The sequence below is a fragment of the Dinoponera quadriceps genome, unplaced genomic scaffold, assembly GCF_001313825.1.
Source record: "Dinoponera quadriceps isolate SergipeBrazil2010 unplaced genomic scaffold, ASM131382v1 scaffold1782, whole genome shotgun sequence".
In the NCBI taxonomy this organism is placed as follows: Eukaryota; Metazoa; Arthropoda; class Insecta; order Hymenoptera; family Formicidae; genus Dinoponera; species Dinoponera quadriceps.
Window position 1 is genome coordinate 287,659 of NW_014555947.1, and position 18,469 is coordinate 306,127.

At 43.6% G+C, this 18,469-nt stretch overlaps 1 protein-coding gene across 2 annotated transcripts in view; it reads left to right on the forward strand.

Annotated features, from left to right (window-relative positions):
• Positions 1 to 3,106: 3,106 nt before the first annotated feature.
• The window catches only part of LOC106746131, a 78,306-nt gene continuing 62,943 nt past the window's right edge, over positions 3,107 to 18,469 (forward strand). For both annotated transcript variants that reach the window (XM_014622366.1, XM_014622367.1), the window contains exon 1: positions 3,107 to 3,376. The gene's annotated coding sequence lies outside the window, so the exon portion shown is untranslated. The remainder of the gene's footprint in view (positions 3,377 to 18,469) is intronic.

Sequence of the window (18,469 nt, forward strand, 5' to 3'; positions counted from 1 at the left end):
TTTTCTTGCTTGATCCTTTGTGCTGGAATATCCTTGCATGAAACGACTCAAGACTTCACTGCAAACAGGAAAACGATAGGTATTCCTTTATTTGAAAGTTTAACGAAAATTTCGTATTCTTATCATCAGCTCTGTATTTCACGCGGCGTATAAAACGATGCTTTGCTTCAATTTGAAACAGTCTCAGCGAGTAAACCTTTCGTCTTTATATTTTTTCAGAAAAAAATTCGAGAAACTAGGAGCTTTCGAACTTTGGAGTTTTCCGGCAACCTTAAAAAGAACAAAATATTCGCTTCGAGTTCCGAGTCTGCGACACACTTAGTTTTCTATCCTTTCAGAGACAAAATTACTTTTCTTCGGTGGTAAGACATCGTTTAACACATTCGTTAAAATTAAATCAGTCGTAGCAAATTATAATCAAGATAAATTACATCAAGTTTTTATTTTTCAGAATTTACGATTATAAATCAAGTCTGTGCCTTGTCGTTATCTGTATTACATAATCTTCTCGATAGAACCTTTCGATGAAACAAATGCATGTGAAAATACATTTCCCCCGACAAATAGTTTTTTCATCGATGTTCGTATTTATAGATCAATCAAGCTCCCGAACGACATTAATCACTCTCACTTGTGCGTCATCGAATAATTGATGAAATACGTTGGTGGCGTTACATCACCAAGTTCGTGTCAGTCGATCGGCAACGATATAGTGCGAAGCCCACGATATGCCATAGAATTTATTGCGGGTTACGGGTACAAAACTTTACGTAAGTCCAGCTTCTAGGTTACGACACCAGTTTCATTCAATTGCACCGGAAAACACCCACTCAGGATGTTTCCGGTGCACTTGCGCGAGCTGAACAATTGCATGACCTTGACTAGTTTTCAGGCTTCGAAATATATCGACGGAGCATCGTCTTACTTCTTCTTTTTATTACGTTGTCTATTCGACTCTCTTTCTCTCTGCTCACTATCGTCACGTTTTCAAGCATTCACCGTCGCGTTTCGCTTCCTATTTACCAGCGTGAACTTTGTTCTCTTTTAACGCAGTAAGGAACCGTAAAAACAGCCTTTTAGCAGATACATCAACGACAGAGATAACGGAGGGGCTGAGTGATGTCCTTGTGCCATTAGACTCTGATTCTCAAGATTACATTTCACGTTAGACTACAATCCTGCCCACGCTTTCTATCGCGAACAAACTATATAAGATTCTAAAGAGGATCTCTAAAGCAGATTTAAGCATATGAGCAACGAGCACGACGAAAACGCGCCGTAAATCTGGTTTACAATGGATGCTTTGTTTCGTATACAATACAGCAAAATACCTGAGGACCATCGTACGTATCATCCGTTCAGAACATAAGTACGTCGCGTTACGCATCAAAACGCTCGTGCGCGCTTCACCATCGTTTCCTCGACTCTTCAATCCCGTCATTTCCCGAGAAGCGTCTTATCGGTACGACGGAGGGATTAAACGCGCAATACGAGGTTATAGTACATCTTGATAAGACCGCCGTCAACGCTCTTTTTCTTTCTTTCTTTCCACTTCTCGGTGCCGAGGTGTCACACCACGGCATTGCAGTGTTCCTTCCAACTCGCAGTCATTATTTTCTGGAACTTCTACAGAATGTCAGAAAAATTGATTCCATATATGTTTCCAGAGATAGAGTCTTCTCTCACTTGCGTATTGTGTGCTTGCGATTGAAAAACGCGGAAACATACGTGTGTAATCTTTTAACCCTTGCCGTTTTGCGCATATGAAAAGCCATATATTGATACTCGATCTCTCGTTGAACTTCGACGTTTAAACGCGCGAGTTTGCACATCTGCGAAGCACGTCGTTCAAATGTATCTCGTTTTTTACCGCTAAATGGTGCCGTTGTTTAATGTTTTTGTTTCCTTTTTGGTCGAGTCTGAAGTTGGACCGGTAGTGTATCGGTGGTGTTTTTATTGTATTAATAAAAAAATAATAATAATAATATCACATACATCCATCTTGTGTTTATCTTTATATAGTATTTAGAATTTTCTGTTTACGTATCTGAGTTGGAAACAGTAAGTTCGTTCACTCTTCGTTGTTTATCCACGCTCTTTTATTTAAATGTGCAAACATTAGATGTCTATGAAAGGTCAAATATACAAAAAAAAATGTTTCCAATATTTTTCCGGAACTCATAAGATCATAGATAATTATTTAAAAAATTTGAATTTCTAGAAAAATGTACGCACCAAAGTGTTAAATACTCTTTTCTCCTGCTTTTCTTCTTCTTTAAAGGAAGAGGAAGCAGAGTCTCTTTCTTTTTGTACTGCTTTTTCTCTTTTCCTCTTCCACACTTCCTGTTATTGTCACGATATTATTATGTAACGTTCATAGAAGAGGACTCGCCCTAGAATGCAAATGAACGCTTTACCTATCTCCCTCGTTACGTCTCCCGGTTTTCAAGATTTTCTCGCGCGACGTAATCCCCCGCGTCCGCGAATACGTACGGTCGCATTTACGAATTGCACGTCCCTCGTTCGTCCCTCTCAAGCTGCAATTACGGAGAACGAAGGATTGCGGCACGTGACCTTGACTAGCCCGTGAACTCTACCCCGAAATTTACGAGCGAACGCGCGCGCGTACTTTTTCCCCGCCTTGCGTCTTCCAGCCGTCGATTCCGCATACCACCCCGCGCTCTTTCCTCTCCGTCGCGCGTATTATCCCGAGCATTGTGTTCGTCCTGCTCGCACCCCCCTCGCGCTGCACAAAGCGGGAAGCGGATCGATCGCAGGGCTGCATCGCGCCTCTTCGTCGACGGGTCGTGCAACGGGACGTTTCCCGCTCCGACGACGCCCGGCGTCGTCGGTCGCCCGACGATTGCGCACCACGTGGACGCGAGTTCGCGCGAGAGTCCTCTGGCGAACCGCCGGCGCCGGCGTCGAGGGGGTTGAACGCGGGGCGATATCGGCGGTGGTGGTAAAGGTGGAGGCAACGCCGGCGTCGGCGGCGGTGGGCATCTCGATGTTGGCAGGCGCGCCCGGACACGCATCCGACACTGTGCGCCCTTCTCTCCCTCGACGCCGCCGGAGAACGGTAGAAGAACGACGACGGCGGGCTTCAGTCGGCACGCGGCGTCGCGACGCAACCCAACGCGCGTGCATCGTGCCGGACGCGCGCACCTGTGTGCTCTCTTTCTCTCCGTCTGTCCCTCGCCTCTCTCTCCCGACTCAATGGGACCGTCGACCTCTCCTGACACAAATCTGCCCGGCGAGTGATTCGTCTGTCGATTGCCGAGTGATCGAAGGGTGTGCGAGAACGGAGGACGGAGGACACTGCGGTAGTGCAGCGTCGCGCGAATCGTCCTAACGACGAGCCGATCTTCTCTCTCAGGTGAGTCGACAAATCTACCTGTCCCTCGGCGGCTCACGATCGCTTTCGCGTCGGAACGATCGGTGTGACCCGAGCATTTTACGCTCGCCGCAGGTTTGCAAGTTTGTCGACTGCATTTTTTAACGAACGTCCAGCGAGTTCCGCGGGGCGCTGAAATTTTTCTCGAGCACGTTTCTCTCTCGGGGGCAAATCGTCGGGCTCGATTTGCGATCGCACGCGGCGGGACGTGCGAAACGCGTCGTCCGGATGTTCGCGCGTCTCGTCGGAAATTTCAAGTGCCGTTTCGTGAGGCGGATCTTTTTCAAATATGGTTATACGTTGAACGAACGACCGAGTGAATGTGTAATACGCATGTGTAAGTTCGCGTCTAAACGCGAACTTGCTTTGATAGACCATCTTACGAGCAATATCGGTTCGAAACGTTCTGTTCGTACTCGTTATGATTTCGTTTGCATGTTTGCCGATTCGTAACGAGGAAAGTTTGCCGTTCATCGTTCATCCCTTGCTCACTCGCTCAGTGCATACCTAGACTGCAAGCTCCAATGGGTGCGCCCATGTACGGGGTCAACGCGCACCACTTGTACATACATGCAAAGAAAGCAAGAGTTTAGCGGCGCGAGAGTAATTAACACGCCGCGCACGGCCGACACGCGTCAAAGGGAATAATTTTGTCACATCGGAAAAGCCAGCGAGTGTAATTAAAAGATCCCACTCGCGCGATTTAATAATTATCGTCCCTGCGACAAATTACATTTAATCGTGCCCTCTCGCCCCGCCCGTTTAATCTAATCGATCATTTCGCTCATTAAACTGACGCCTTTTACTCCATCTGCAGATGTGTTACGTTGTATGTGTATGCCGAGATGTTCGCCGAGAACGATATCTGTTTACTTCTCATTTAACCTATTTGAATTGTCATATTAATTGCTAATCCCGTTGCTCAACTTGCTACGCAAGCCAACAGTGCTATATAAGCTAATGCGGGGGTTATTTTTTTTTTTAGTTTACGTTTAATCGTGGAAAATATGACCTCCACGCGTATATGTATCGTGCAGAGAATTTGGGAGGAAAAATTATACCTAGGAAATTTGCATTTTTCCGAGTTTGCAATTACCATATCATATATCACGTGTATGTTGTTTTAGAATTTATTTTACGACGGATTTTTAATAGCGGAAGTTACGGAATTACGACTATTCGTTTACGAAACGCCTATACTGAGAAACCCATTCAGTTGAATCAACTAAATTCTGGTTTGGCTATGGGCAAACACATTTTTTGTTATAGGAAACCAAGGTTTGGTTCTCTGAATCAAAGGTTTGGTTCTTTGAAACCTCTGAAACTTCAGAGAACCAAACCTTTGCTTCAGAGAATTAAATCTTGGTTTCTTATAACAAAAAATTTGTTTGCCCATAGTCAAATCAGAATTTAGTTGATTCAACTAAACGGATTTCTCAGTCTCTAGCGTTACTTACGTTTCCCGCGATGAAACGAGCGTAAGTACAAATCATTTTGCGCGAACAAATACTTATGAGACATTCCCTTTAAGTTCGAAGTAATGTAATTCGAACAAGTGCTTAACTAAGTGATATTGAAACAATTATCCTCCGGCACCGTCACTGTCACCCTCTCGTAAAAGAGCTAAATTAGATTTCGCGTCGCGTCCGGGCCTTTCTCCCTTTCCGAAAACAGAATTTAACATTTTGGTCGCGTACGCGACAAACTTTCGAGCAGAGAGATGAGCGGGGCCGGCGGAATTCTTTCGCCGGAGACACAAAATCAGCCGGAGGGCTTCGCGCACAGACGAACGGATCGATTCGCCATGGCAATTACTCTCGCATGCATATTACGAACGAACTGGCGGCGGCGGCGGCTTTAAAGGAGAGATATGCATTATGCATTGTTAATCTAACCGTAGCCGGCCTCGCCAATTACACGCACGTAGGCATCGTTCCCACATTACCCGGTGGCAATAGCATTGAATTTCGTTCGTACACGGTGAGACACGCGATAACGTAACACCTGCCGCCCACACCGCGAAGACGCATTTCGAGCACGTCTCTTTCGAACGCGAGGCGAGTCGAGACGAAGCGAACGTTCTCGCGTGACACGTCGCCGGGGAATTTACATACGGTAATTGAATCAATCGTTCCGCAATAGTGGCGAAAGTAATTTCCTCGCGGACGAAACGTGGGAATGATGAAACAGCGCTTTCGCGCAGACAGAGGGTAATTAGACGGCCGCGTGGGTGATATATTGTTATTGTCGGAGATGTCGTGTATAAAATGTGCGAATCAACGGAAGAATAAGTATCGTTTTCGACGCTCCCTTTCTACTCTAATTATTTCGCGCGATGTGTATCTCAGCTTAAGGCCGCGCGCTCTTCCGATTGAATTGCATTGCTCCCGTCGCACTCGGTTATATTTATCGTCGAGAGCAGGGAAGAAAAGCTGGTGCTAAAAAAATCCTGTAGGAAAGCATTTCGTGGAAAACGTCTCCCAAGCAAACGAACAATGAGATTTCGACGAATAACAATTTTTGAAGGAAACAATCGCCGCCCCGGATAGAAAACAAATCAGAATCTAATTAATAACTGGTCAAGAATTCTGATTACTGTTCAGTATTTATCCAATATTATTGCCTGCTTTCTAAAATGTAATTAATATATTAACACTAAGAAGCAGTCCATAGTCACTGATCGTCATAATTAAAAGTATAGCACCGCAAATCAGTAAAATCTCGTTGATGGAATCAGTTAATAGCAGCGACTATTTGCATCAGTGAAACCTGACTGCAGAAGATAATGAAAAAAATATATTATTTATTTATTTTTTTTCTTTATTATCTTAACTAATCTTAATTATTCTTAAGGTATTATCAGTGATTTTGTGAAAAATATTCTTAATTATACAATAAAAAATTTTGTATTAAAGACGGTCTGATATTTTATATTACTTTAACATATGTGTTAAGAAATACATAAATGTAATGTTTAATTGACATATTCACGTTGTCAATACATATCAACACTGATTTATGCACTTTTTTTAACATTCCCCGTGTTAAAATAACACAAAATATCAGTGAACTGTTTTCAACATAAAACTTGTTACCGTGTATATGTGCCATTTAATTGATTTATATTGTACTTGAAAGATACGATGATGGGACTTGAATCTGGAACCTCTAAGCTCTTGAGTCCGCTACTTTACCAGCTACGGCAAATGCAATGTGTGGTTGAATATGTACACATATATGTATATATTTGTAGTTTTGCAATAAAATGTGTAACAGTAATTCGCAGTAAATTTTCTACCAGTGAAAGTCAGTGATATATAAAGTGGTAGAGCTGGATGGAATTGTTTCTACTAAGAATCAATAAACATTCATTTATTACCAATGAAATACTCTTTTACTAATTCGATCGGTGCAACTTTTATTGATTTGATTTAAGAGAGCACTGTCCGACTGCACTGCAATGACTGTCTAAAACGTACGAGCTAGAATATCACCAGTTTTAAATCAAGACATAAACCAACTAGCGTTTACCAATCTATTCGGCCCGGCTGGTTTCTGGCGAGTTTTCGGCTAGTTTCATCCGAACATGATTTCCTACCGAGTTATCGAACAGTGATCGTCTAATAAAGCCTAACCAATGAAAACTGATTTATTTCTGGCTAGTAATCAGTTTTTTTTTTCCCGGAAATACTTCCACTCGGAATATCCGCGAATACTCACACGGTCGGCACTGCATATCGAGCAGAGAATGCCGCTTTCTGATTTTAATTCTCGGAAATCCGAGGGTCTTTACGAAGCCGTCCAAGTTGACGCGAGCGAAAACGAAGGCGGCACGTGGACGGACGGATGACAGGGAAATCACACGATCGCGTGCGCTGAGGCGCGCGCTCGCGCAAGTATTTCAACCGTAATCTAATGTAAGTCCACACCGAGCGCGAAGGAGAGGAACGACGGAACAACGGACGAAGTAGATTGGCCCGTGCCCGATAGGCACGTGCCGGCGTACGGCATCTTAAACAACAAACTAACTTTCGCAGTTCCGAATATCTTTAGCCGCCGATGTTGGCCGAGACGCCGCGCTGACCCGGCTTAAACCCGGAAATTTCCCTAGAAATTTGTCAGAGCGACGTTCGCGGGGATGTTCCGAGATCGGCCAGATAGGTAAAGTCTGAGATTGCTGATGAGCGAGCAGATGCGGACGGGGGATAATCCCGTCTAACGGGAGGATTACGTCGGAAAAATTGGGCGATCCGGCCGCTTCCGCAATGATATTGCGACGTATTGAGTCGAGTTATTCCTGGTTCGTCTTCTCCCTCACGTTTTCCCGCGGGATTTCATCCTTCTCGTGTTTACGTCGATTCTTTTATTCAACTCCGGGTCTCACCGTTACATCCTTCTTCTTTAACTTTCATTTCACATCCGCCGTCGATCGATCATGGGTATCTCTCTGGGTGCCGTTCGGGGGTCGAACTGTCAATACGCGCTTCACCAACGGTTCAAATCAGATCGCGCGGTCATCTGCATGTTTTATATCAAATGTTTGCATACATCTGCATATCCGCCCGCGCTTCGTTGAAAAGTGACGTCGGAAGCTCCACGACCGTAGCTCTCGTGGTCGTCTCGTCCTTTTACATTCGCGCACGTCCGCCGAGATAGATAGAGACAAAACACCGGCCGCGTTTTGGGAAACCGTGTCACTCGTATACTTCAACGCCAGTGTAGCAAAATCCGGCCTGCGCGCGGAGCCGAAAAACCAGAGAGAGTTAAATCCGCCTATGGACAAGAAGGGGGAGAGACCGAACGAAAGGTCAATACGTGCACGTCGACGACGTCGGAGTACAGAAGTGTGTCCATCGATTCTGTCCTCGCGACATCCGGGATTCCACGGATGGAGAAAAACGGCACGCCGCGCGAGAAATTAGAGATCGGAATTGCGCGCACGAATGCGCGACGCGCGATTCGCGAACTTTACCCGCCGCCGTTTTATCGTCGCGATCGCGCGAGACAGACACGACCGCTCGCGGAGAAGTTTCGCGCACCGTCGGAATGTACAGCTGCGGGCGAACGTGATAAATCAGCGGAGGGAGCGCGCGCCTCCCTCCTTACTTTCGAACTTCAAACGAAACTATGTTCGAAATAACCGGGCTGAGAGAAGAAGATGGAACGTTCGGCATCACGCCCGGACGATTAAACGCACTGCGTCGCGCGACACGTCTCTCTTCCGGGTGAGTTTATACAAGTTGACACGTGCCGAATAAGCTTATCGACACCCCTCCCGCCCGCGACCGAACGAGCACACCGGCACTCGGGGTTCTACTCGTAACACGTGCCGTGAGAAAACAGAACGAAGGGTCTTATCTATGCGAAAGGGTGAACCATTTGTTGTCTAAGCGGTCCCGACGGATCGCCGGGAGTAAAATGAAATCTACTTTATAACCAACGAACGCGGAAGTTTCTCGCTATAATCGACGGTGTATACGAGAAAAATGTGTTTCGGGAAAAATGTATCGTTAGCCAGAAGCTAGCTAACATTTACTAATCCGTTTGGCCCGGAGGCAGGTTTCTGGCTAGTTTTCTGGCCATGAAATATGAACTAAGTATATGCCGAGTTTTAACTGACCAGAAACTAGCCAGCATTTACTAGTCTGTTTGGCTACACGGTGAAAAATTTTGTGTTAAAAACGATCTACTAAAACTACTAAAACGTGTGTAAAATTTTGTGTTAAAAACGATCTACTAAAACTTTGTGTTACTTTAACATGGGGAATGCGTTAAAAAGTTAAAGATGTAGATATAATGTTAAATTAACACATTCACCTTGTCAATTATGATGTACCGGTAAGTTATATTGTTTTTGTTCTAATTTTAGTATATCATGACACAGAAAATTCCTTCTTTGATATATCGAATTATTACGAGTAGCTACAAGTTATGAAGGAAATTCTTATATGGTCAACTTCTTGCAACTTAACCTTTTTTTTCTCATTCACCTTCCTTTTCACACTTCCTTGCTTTCACCTTTATTCGCTTGCTCTAAGAACCACCGTAGAAAAAAAGCCGACTTTCGATATATCGAATTCAGTTGCTCTTCCCTATTTATATCTAAGACTCTAGTTTCTAGACAGCGATCAGAATTCCTGACTGGCTAGATTCTTATTTGTTTTCTACTCAGGTAGTCGCGAAACGCGAGCAATGTCGTGGAGATACACTCGGTTGTAAACATGAGAGGGAGAAAAAGCTACCGGAAAGCGAGCCGCGTCAAATTCGGTATTTTCCGACCGAACATTCAGCAGAGCCGCCCTATTCTGAGCTTCGTTCGTCTCGCATGAAGGTCACGTGCGATGTTATTTCAGCTTGAAAACGAGACGACCGCGTATATATTAGTGCGAAATGTGCAGTCAGAATACGTAGCGAGTAAGGCCAACACGCAACACATATCGGGGAACGCATAGCTCCGCTGTTATCAACCACGCGCCTCGGGGGGCCACCCTGCATCCTATTTCGCGTACAACGTTCAACTAATAATCGATATCCCCTATATGCCGCTTTTTTTCCTACATAGTCCGAATCTAGATATGAGCTGATATCGAGCGTCTTTATATTTTCTTACCGAAAAGAAAATATCGACGCCGAATATCGTGCGAGGAACAGTGCGCGGCGCGCTCTTCTTCGAGTCTGAGATGCTCTGTACAAGCGCAATGTTTACTCGTTATAAAATAATAATAATGTTAATGATAACTTTACTCGTCGCATATAAAGAAAAGTAAATAATAATAAATAGTAATAATAATATATAATAATAATAAAAAAATAATATAGAGTATAAGAGAACGTAGCGGATATAGACGAAGCAGCAGCATCGTAGCTGCTATTACTGCCCTGCTTGAAAAATTGTAGTGATCCTAGTAGAAATTTCGTACATTTTTGAGCAGTTACCGGACAGTTACTAGACACGGGAAAAAATCTAGTTGCATTAACCAGAAAGGGAACAACCAGTTCTGGTTGAAAGGAACAGAATTTCTGATGAAATTTGTTTGGATGCAATAAAATGTATTAAATTTGAAGGAAAGTCTTCTCAGTGCAGATGTCGCAAACTGCACATATTTTACCAGGAAACCTGTATCAACCACTGAGTAAAACTAGATCAAGTTCTTGTTCATTTCCTATGCAATATTGTTACAACTCATGAAAATGCAATGACGCTTGACAATAACTGGACGTCTAGGAAGACTGCATACATTTCTACCAGGGGATTACAAAGTGAGACAACATGAAGTACGCCTCTCACATTCCATAATAATAAACTCATACTGTTGATGAGTTGATAATAAATTTAATAATAATGAAACCGTACAGAGAAAGAGAGAGAGGGGGAGAAAGAGAGAGAGAGAGAGAGAGAGATAACAGCGAAATTGGAATCGAAGATGCGAGTTTATTTAACTTAAGAGTATGCTCGCGAATGTGAATATTTTCCGCGCTACCTCGTAATTGAAAAGAACTAATCTCGGACTCCACTTTGATTGTTATACGTGAAACAACACAGCGGGAGAAAATGAGAGATGCAGCGGAGTCGGTACATTAATGTTTACATTTTCACGCGCGTATGCGCACGTGCTAATCAGTGACGGAAACGGAAGACCGTCCCACCCGCGCGTAACTTGCCTGAAGGCGCCGTATTGTTGACTTCATCTTTTTGAATTAAGGCTATGTCGCGCGCGATACGGTCGATAAATATTACTGACGTTTAATTATATAGACTATTAACGGGGCTCGCGCTAATAATCGTTACATAACATGATCGTTTAGACAGGAACCGGAGAGAAAGCGCGACGGCGGTGGCCGCGCGCTACACACCGGCGTTTGATATCTCGGTGTGTGTAAATCTCTGCGGATCGACAGATAAAATTCGATATCTCGCTTCGTCTCCCCAAAGCTGCAGTCTCTGGTTACCGTGCTTTTAAAAGAACGACAGAAACGTCCCGCGTCCGCGATACAATTCTCGTTCGAGTTATACCGGAAGCTTTCTTCATAAAACGCCCGGCTACCATTGTGGAAGTTAAGCGAAATTTCATTCAGCGGATTAATCCCCGGTACAATTACGTTTGAAAATTAAGAATAGTGGGTGGTGAGTGCGGCTGAATGTTGCGATAATGGATTTGCCCGACGCTTTCTCGCGTTAAAAGTTATCTCTGTCGCCGCAAGGTGGGATAAAAAAAAAGATCTACCTCACACGCGCGCCCGCGAAAGCGTTGCAATTTATTTCCAAGGCAATCCGGTTGCACGAAAAGGGTTTTTAAAGCGATACGATACGAGTTGATTGACGACGTAATGACTCGAAGCAAGAACGAATAGCCGAGAATTGTCGGAAAGAATGTTTATTGTCGGGAAGATCGACGAAACCTATCGCTCGCAGCACTCGAGCTGGTGAGGCGAGCGCGGTGAGAAATGTTCAAGTTCGACTCGAAAAACGGATGTGCAGGCTTCAGTGCAAGACTCACGCCGACGTGCCGAGCATTTCGCGAAGGATGACAGTGTCTACGTTCGATACTCGAAGAGGGTATTGCTCCACTATAAACCCAGATTCTATTTTTGGCACGCAGTCTAGGCTTCCGACTTTACACTGTACCATTCACGTGACGCGGCGCGATTGCACGTGCGCTGCACGTACGTTTTCCGGGTTTCGATCGTCTATTCTCAATCGTCGATTATCGTCCGGTCGTTTTCGAGTTTTATTTGATTTTTTTAATATACACCTCGCCGACAACGATCTGAGAGAGCTACCGAGTAAAGAGAAACTTTGCTTTGTTACGCTCACTTGACTCTGTTGTCTCCAACGATTAAAAATCAAAAGATTGACGTGGGAAATCACATCGAGATACGTTTAACGCGGTTATCGCGGGTGAGGTAAAGTTATATGAAGCAGCCAACATCCGATATTTCGAATCCCCGAATTCTTCCGATCCTTTTAAATACTCGTGAACTTTCGCGTACCCGCCGTCAAGCGCTTTAACGCTTGATGGGATTTTCAACATCAGTCTTTCGTTTTAAATCGCCTGAAATAGCAAGATAAAGTAGACGTAGTACAAGGTAAAAGACGAGGAGCTCCTTCACGCGCTGCGTATATACGCACCTATATTTATACATATAGTGGCTAAAAAAAGCATTTGCACGCGTCGTCTTTTTTTAATTTTGCGTGATGAAGAAAAACTTCCCGCCACTGTGCTGTTGTCTTGCTCGATCTATTTTGACATTAACGAAAGATACACTGGTAGAAACGAACCTTCAAAACAAATGAAATAAATAGGAATTATTTTTCATCCCCACCGGACGTATCTGAAGTTTCAAATTTCAATGCGAGTGCACGATATTTTGATATTTGTAACGTTATATTTGTTATATTGTAAAATGCACGTACGCGCGCATTCACGAATATTGACTCTAATGAAATGGATTCTAACGAATAATGTTATTTAATCGGACGGAGTGAAATTTATTTCGCTAAGGTAAACAACTTCGCCGTAAAAAGTCGCCGGGAACAATGTCACTCGGGCGCGCGAGATGTAACAAAGGTTTCAACTTAGACGCGATATAATGCGATATATATAGCGCGTTCAACTTTATACCTATAAATAGCGCCGCCACGTATTGGGAGCGCGCTGTTAGCACTAATGATGACGCTTTACTTATTTGACTCGTGCCTTTCAGAAGTTTATATCCGCACGAAGAAGGAACTATTAGCGTTAACAATATGTCCGTAAGTCCAACTATCGCGCTGCCGCACGGCAAAATCTATCTACGACAATAACGTACTTCCCGTATAATTTTACTTTGTGGTTATAAGTATTTTAAAATTATCAACTGGTACGGGCTATAAATGAACGGCGTGCGATTCAAACGCGATTTGTCATCCGTGCGGGTACTGTAACCGAAAGGGAAACAGAGAAAAAGAAACAGATCAAACAATCGATAGATTGCGACGGCTGCGCAGTTATTACCTTCGTTCTCCCCGCAGAATGATTCTGCGTAATAAAGACTCGGAGAGGCTATACATTCGTAACGAAATAACGTGTCAAGCGACGCGAATTACCGATCGATCTTTCTCGTGGAAGGAATTAGCCGCGCTCGGCGTGCATAAATTTGAACGGGGAAAAATTCGCGACGGAGTCTTTCTCTTACGAGAAGTTCATGAAAAAAAAGCGTGATAGGCGATCCATAAATCACGTCGCGCGGAATCACCGTCACTATGGCAGTTCTCGGTCTCGAGAAGACTCGGTCGGCAGCCTTGTCGGCGAAGCACAGCCGAGAGGAGGAGAAAGAGAGAGAGAAAGAAAGAGAAAGAGAGAGAGATGCGTGCGTTTTATATCGCGAAATTCAGTCCGCTCGTAAAGACAGTTGGATATAAAAAGAAAAAAAAAAACCCTTCTTGGCGGGTCGAATTGATCGACGCGTGGCCAACGACGAACCATACTGCGAGAACAATACGGTCCGCCGGTGCTTTTATCGCCAGCCTCGACGTCGCCGTTGATTTTACAGCGGAACGAAGTCCCGTCTTCGCGCTCCCCGTTACATGCACGTATGATCCTTTTTCCCGAGAATTCGCCAAGTCCGGCGCGAAGAACGACGGCAACGTCACTCTCCTTTCCCGTCCCGCTGAAGCGAAACATCCCGACGACTAATTCCACGATGGAGAATTATTCCGGAGTACGAAAGTGCGAAAGTGCGCCCCATCCGACTGAATTAAGGGAAAATTGAATTTCTCTCGCCCGGCAAGAACCGAACGTTGTCCAGCTGCGTGTCGATACGGTTCGTAACACTTTCCAGTGACGAATTGACACTCGATCCCTCTGTCTCTTTTTCCACACCTCCCTGTGAAGGGTCCGTGTTGATATCGATTCGTGATAACTCGGAGATCCGGCGTGACGCAAATCGCTTTATCTCGTCGTATCGTTCCGGTAACGATATACATCGCACCGTGTCCAAATACATCATACCCAAAAATAGTTTCCAGTCCTATTTTTGTGAATATAATTCTTTCCGAAATTAATCCTTTATTCACAACTAGTATATAATTCCCGAATTGATCCAACCCAAGAAATTAATATTTTTAATTTACACCAATTATTTTCTCTTCTACATTTTTTCTCCGACGTTTAAATATAGTTATCTTGATAAATTATTGACGGTGATCAATGGTGACATTAATGAAAAAAAAAAGAAATTATAGGATACGCAAGGAAGAAAGTTGAACCTTCGTAGCTTTTCTGAAATCCGTACAACGCGTGACTATTTTCGATTTCACAAGAAAGAACGCGTTCCGGCTGACGAAGTAAAAGCGTCCTCGAGACGCGCGAGAGGCGGAGACGTTGGACAGCCCGGACGTGTTTCGGACAGTTAAATACTCGTATTTCGTTGCGGCGGAGTAATTTCTCGCGCGATAAATACGCCACGAATGTCGAGACTGTGAAAACAACATTGGCGAACGCACACGACGAGACGCACGGAGCCTGCGACTCGTGTAGAATTCATTGGTGCGACAGACAGAGGCAGACGTGCTCTCTCCAATCGACTGCCGCTAATTATAATCCTCCTGCCGATTCCAGCGGCAAAGAGCCACGTGAAAATCGTGCTGCGTTACGCGAGATATCGATGGAAATCGGTTTAACACGTTTCATGAAACGGAACAAAAAGCGGCAGCACAAAATAATCCTATGACGTGTAATCCTGACAATACTGTGAAAACAAGAGAAGAGAGAGTGAAAGGGGTGAGGGGGGGGTAGGAGAGAAAGAGAGAACACTTGCAGTAAATACAAACGACCAAACACAGTCGTGCAAAAATATGCGAATTACGTAACCAATCATGCTTATCACGGAAACGCGATCATGTCCCGCGATAACAGCGATACTTAAATCGGATGAGTATCTATATTCACCCACGCCCACTGAAAACGATTAATCGAGTGCTGCCATGAGAAGCGAGCTCTTCACTTAAATAAAAAAAAAGGAGAGAAAAATGAAAAAAGAAAAAGTGATGTTTAAAACCGTGTTTTACCATAAATCATTTTCCTCACGTATTTTGGTGGATATTAATGCTTTTAATTCTCTTACGTTTTATGTTTCACCCGCGTTTCTCTCGTATCGTTTTGCATCGTCGTACGATTACTGCGCGAAAGTTCTTTGCCGACAATTTTAATCAAGCTTACAATGAGAAAGCTGCATTTTGTGTTTATTAATAACAACAAATAACGGCAATCAAATGGCGAATGTAAGAAAATACACGTGATATTTCCAACTGAAACTTCAATAGTAAAATCGTATCCGATATGCTGCGCAAATGGAAATAAGAGTAAAAAAGAAGCGTACCGATAATTGAAACGAGAGATTAAAACACACCGAATATCTCGTCAATCTCGTCAAGTTTCGATGCTTCCGCAGCTTGCAGGCTGCCGTGCTATTCATAAAGGGACTGCGCAACTTCGTAACTTAATTGCACGATCGGCAGCGAACAGCTCTTTTCGAGAATTCGCTAACTTCTGCTTAAGTCGCGAGAATTTTCGCAATAGGGAATTGGCTGAAAAAAGATGCCGGGTTGGAAAAAAAACCGAGTGCTAGTCGCTCGAATAGAATCGGATCGAGCTTTTAGACGCGCCATCGGATCGAGCTTTTAGACGCGCGAGATGTAATGTCTGTTATTTTATTTAAGAGAAACAGCTCGCAGCCCGTCAGAGGCGCGTCGAAAGCCCGGAAGGAAAAACAAAGAGAACTTTGCGCGAGAAAGAGGAAAATTCTCGAGATAAATAACTTTATTTATACGTTGCGGGCGACCGCTTCTAACCGCCGTATATCGAATTATTCGCTTATCTGTCACGACACGCAACGATGTGATTTTTCTTCGTTTCCATACCGAACTCAATAATTCTCCCAATTTTTACTCTCTTACGCGTATTGTCTCTCTCTCTTTTGCGTATTTTTATCCTCGAGTGCCCATTTAGCACGTCGCGAATACGTCAATTAAAACATCCCGCTTCACGTCGCGACGACAGCGATCAATCATACTATCGCTAATTAGCATTGACAGAACACCGGTTACGTGATTTGCTGCTAAATAAGGAAGCTATTACCGATCTTGCGTCATGCGGAGACGACGAGAAGTCGTCCGTGAGACGTACGCGAGTCTACGCGACACGCCTGCAACGGAGGCGGCGGATAATACCGATTACGTAACGTGGCAGCGGATAGACGCAGTGCAGGTGTTTTTCCCGACGTGCTCATCTTCCCTCGCATTCTACCCCGGCGTCTTCCATCTGATCTCACGCCACGGTTCGCGAACATGAAGCCGATTGAGCGAATTAAGCTAAGTGAAAGTAAGCGCGTATTTTTAGGATTGAAACTGAGGAGGAGCTCGCGTTGCTCGGCTTTTCTCGTCAGCAAAGCTTGAAATCCTTCATGGATCGCAGTACTTTCTCAACTCAATACATTTTACATTCATTTTTTCTTTTTCTGAAATTTCAAATCAAATGTGCGGACAAACATCTTAGTTAAAAAAATGCACGCAGAACATACTGTGATTTAGTCTGATGGTGTTTACGTCTCTTGTGCGCTTTTACGGCCCATTTAATAAATTCGTGTTTGTGCCGTGTAAATAACATTTGGGAATATCCGATGAAATTACGTGAGTGCACGAAACGGGGCTGAAGCACGTCGGAACTCATCGTTAATAAGAGCGTCGTAGCTATCGATTCTATTCGATTTGATTTAGCTAACCAAGGACAACCTCGTTACGCTAATAAAAGCCAGAACTACGGCGCTGTTTAACCTTGCATTACGTGCCATTTGTCTGCCTTTCCTTACCGCTATCGGACCTCCATCCACGCCGCTCGAATTTATTCACAATCAGATACTCCCATTATGGCACTCGAGTAATGAGGTTCCCAGCCAATCCGAGTATCTCGCACAATGTGCGAACGAAATCGCGTGTTCCATCTACGGTACGAACTCTAGTAAAATTTTGTTGCATCGAACAGACAAGTTGAATGTCTGTCTCTAGCAATATAACACGTAATTTTTCTTCCATTACGCGAAACCGTGTTTGGTGAAAATGCGGATTAGTGATTCTTTTACAGTACAGAAATAATTAAAAATTGTAGAATAACTATTTTCCTTTTTTTAACGAGATTTAACTTTCGAAAAAATCAATTCCCAAGACAGACTGTCATATGTCATTTCTATGGCGATTAGTTTAATTTGGAAAGCCAGAATAATAAATAACAAAATAAATTCTAATTACTACATACCTTAATAGCAAACAGTTAAATCTCGTGCAACGCTTTCGGAAGATTGATCAGGTCGATTTGTCATTCGAATGGCCAAGTTTACCAACGGACGCGGCATTAGATATAGCCATAATGTTAAACTAACCAAGCTGATCCGCTACGAAATTCGATTAAACTCGAGCATCTTTATCAAAGACGCCAACGTGTACTATGCGTTATTTCCCGGTAAAATAAACATACAAACTTCGATGTTTCAGAAGGTTTGTTGACACAGTCACATCACGATAATTCGCGGCTATTAGACAAGATCGATATATCACAAACGCAGAACATCAATTTACTTGCGACGTTAGCAAAATCGTTAAAAAAACCACGAGAATCCCGTCATTTTTCTCTTCCTTTTTTATTCCGAGTGCGTTATCATTTCAAGCATCGTAAACATCTTTAGAGGAAAATTTAATTTATTCTTATTATGCAATATAATCTGAGATGAGATTTTAATTCTACATTAATCCTGCAAATTCCGTTGAATTTGAAATTTCTTTCCTCTCTCATATCTTTTTCAATTAGCAAACGATAGAATCAGTGAAATAATCAGTTCAGAGATTAAACATATATCAGTGAAATAATCAGTTCAGAGATTAAACATATCGCGGAATAATGTTATGAATAGTTTCTGTATCGTTGCGGCGCATAGGTTGCGACATGTTCAAACAGATTGACCCGCTGCGATATCTTAATTGGACATCTCACTAGGCACGGCTTAGTGTAAGTATTTTCGTCCGAAGCTTTCTACTACAATAAT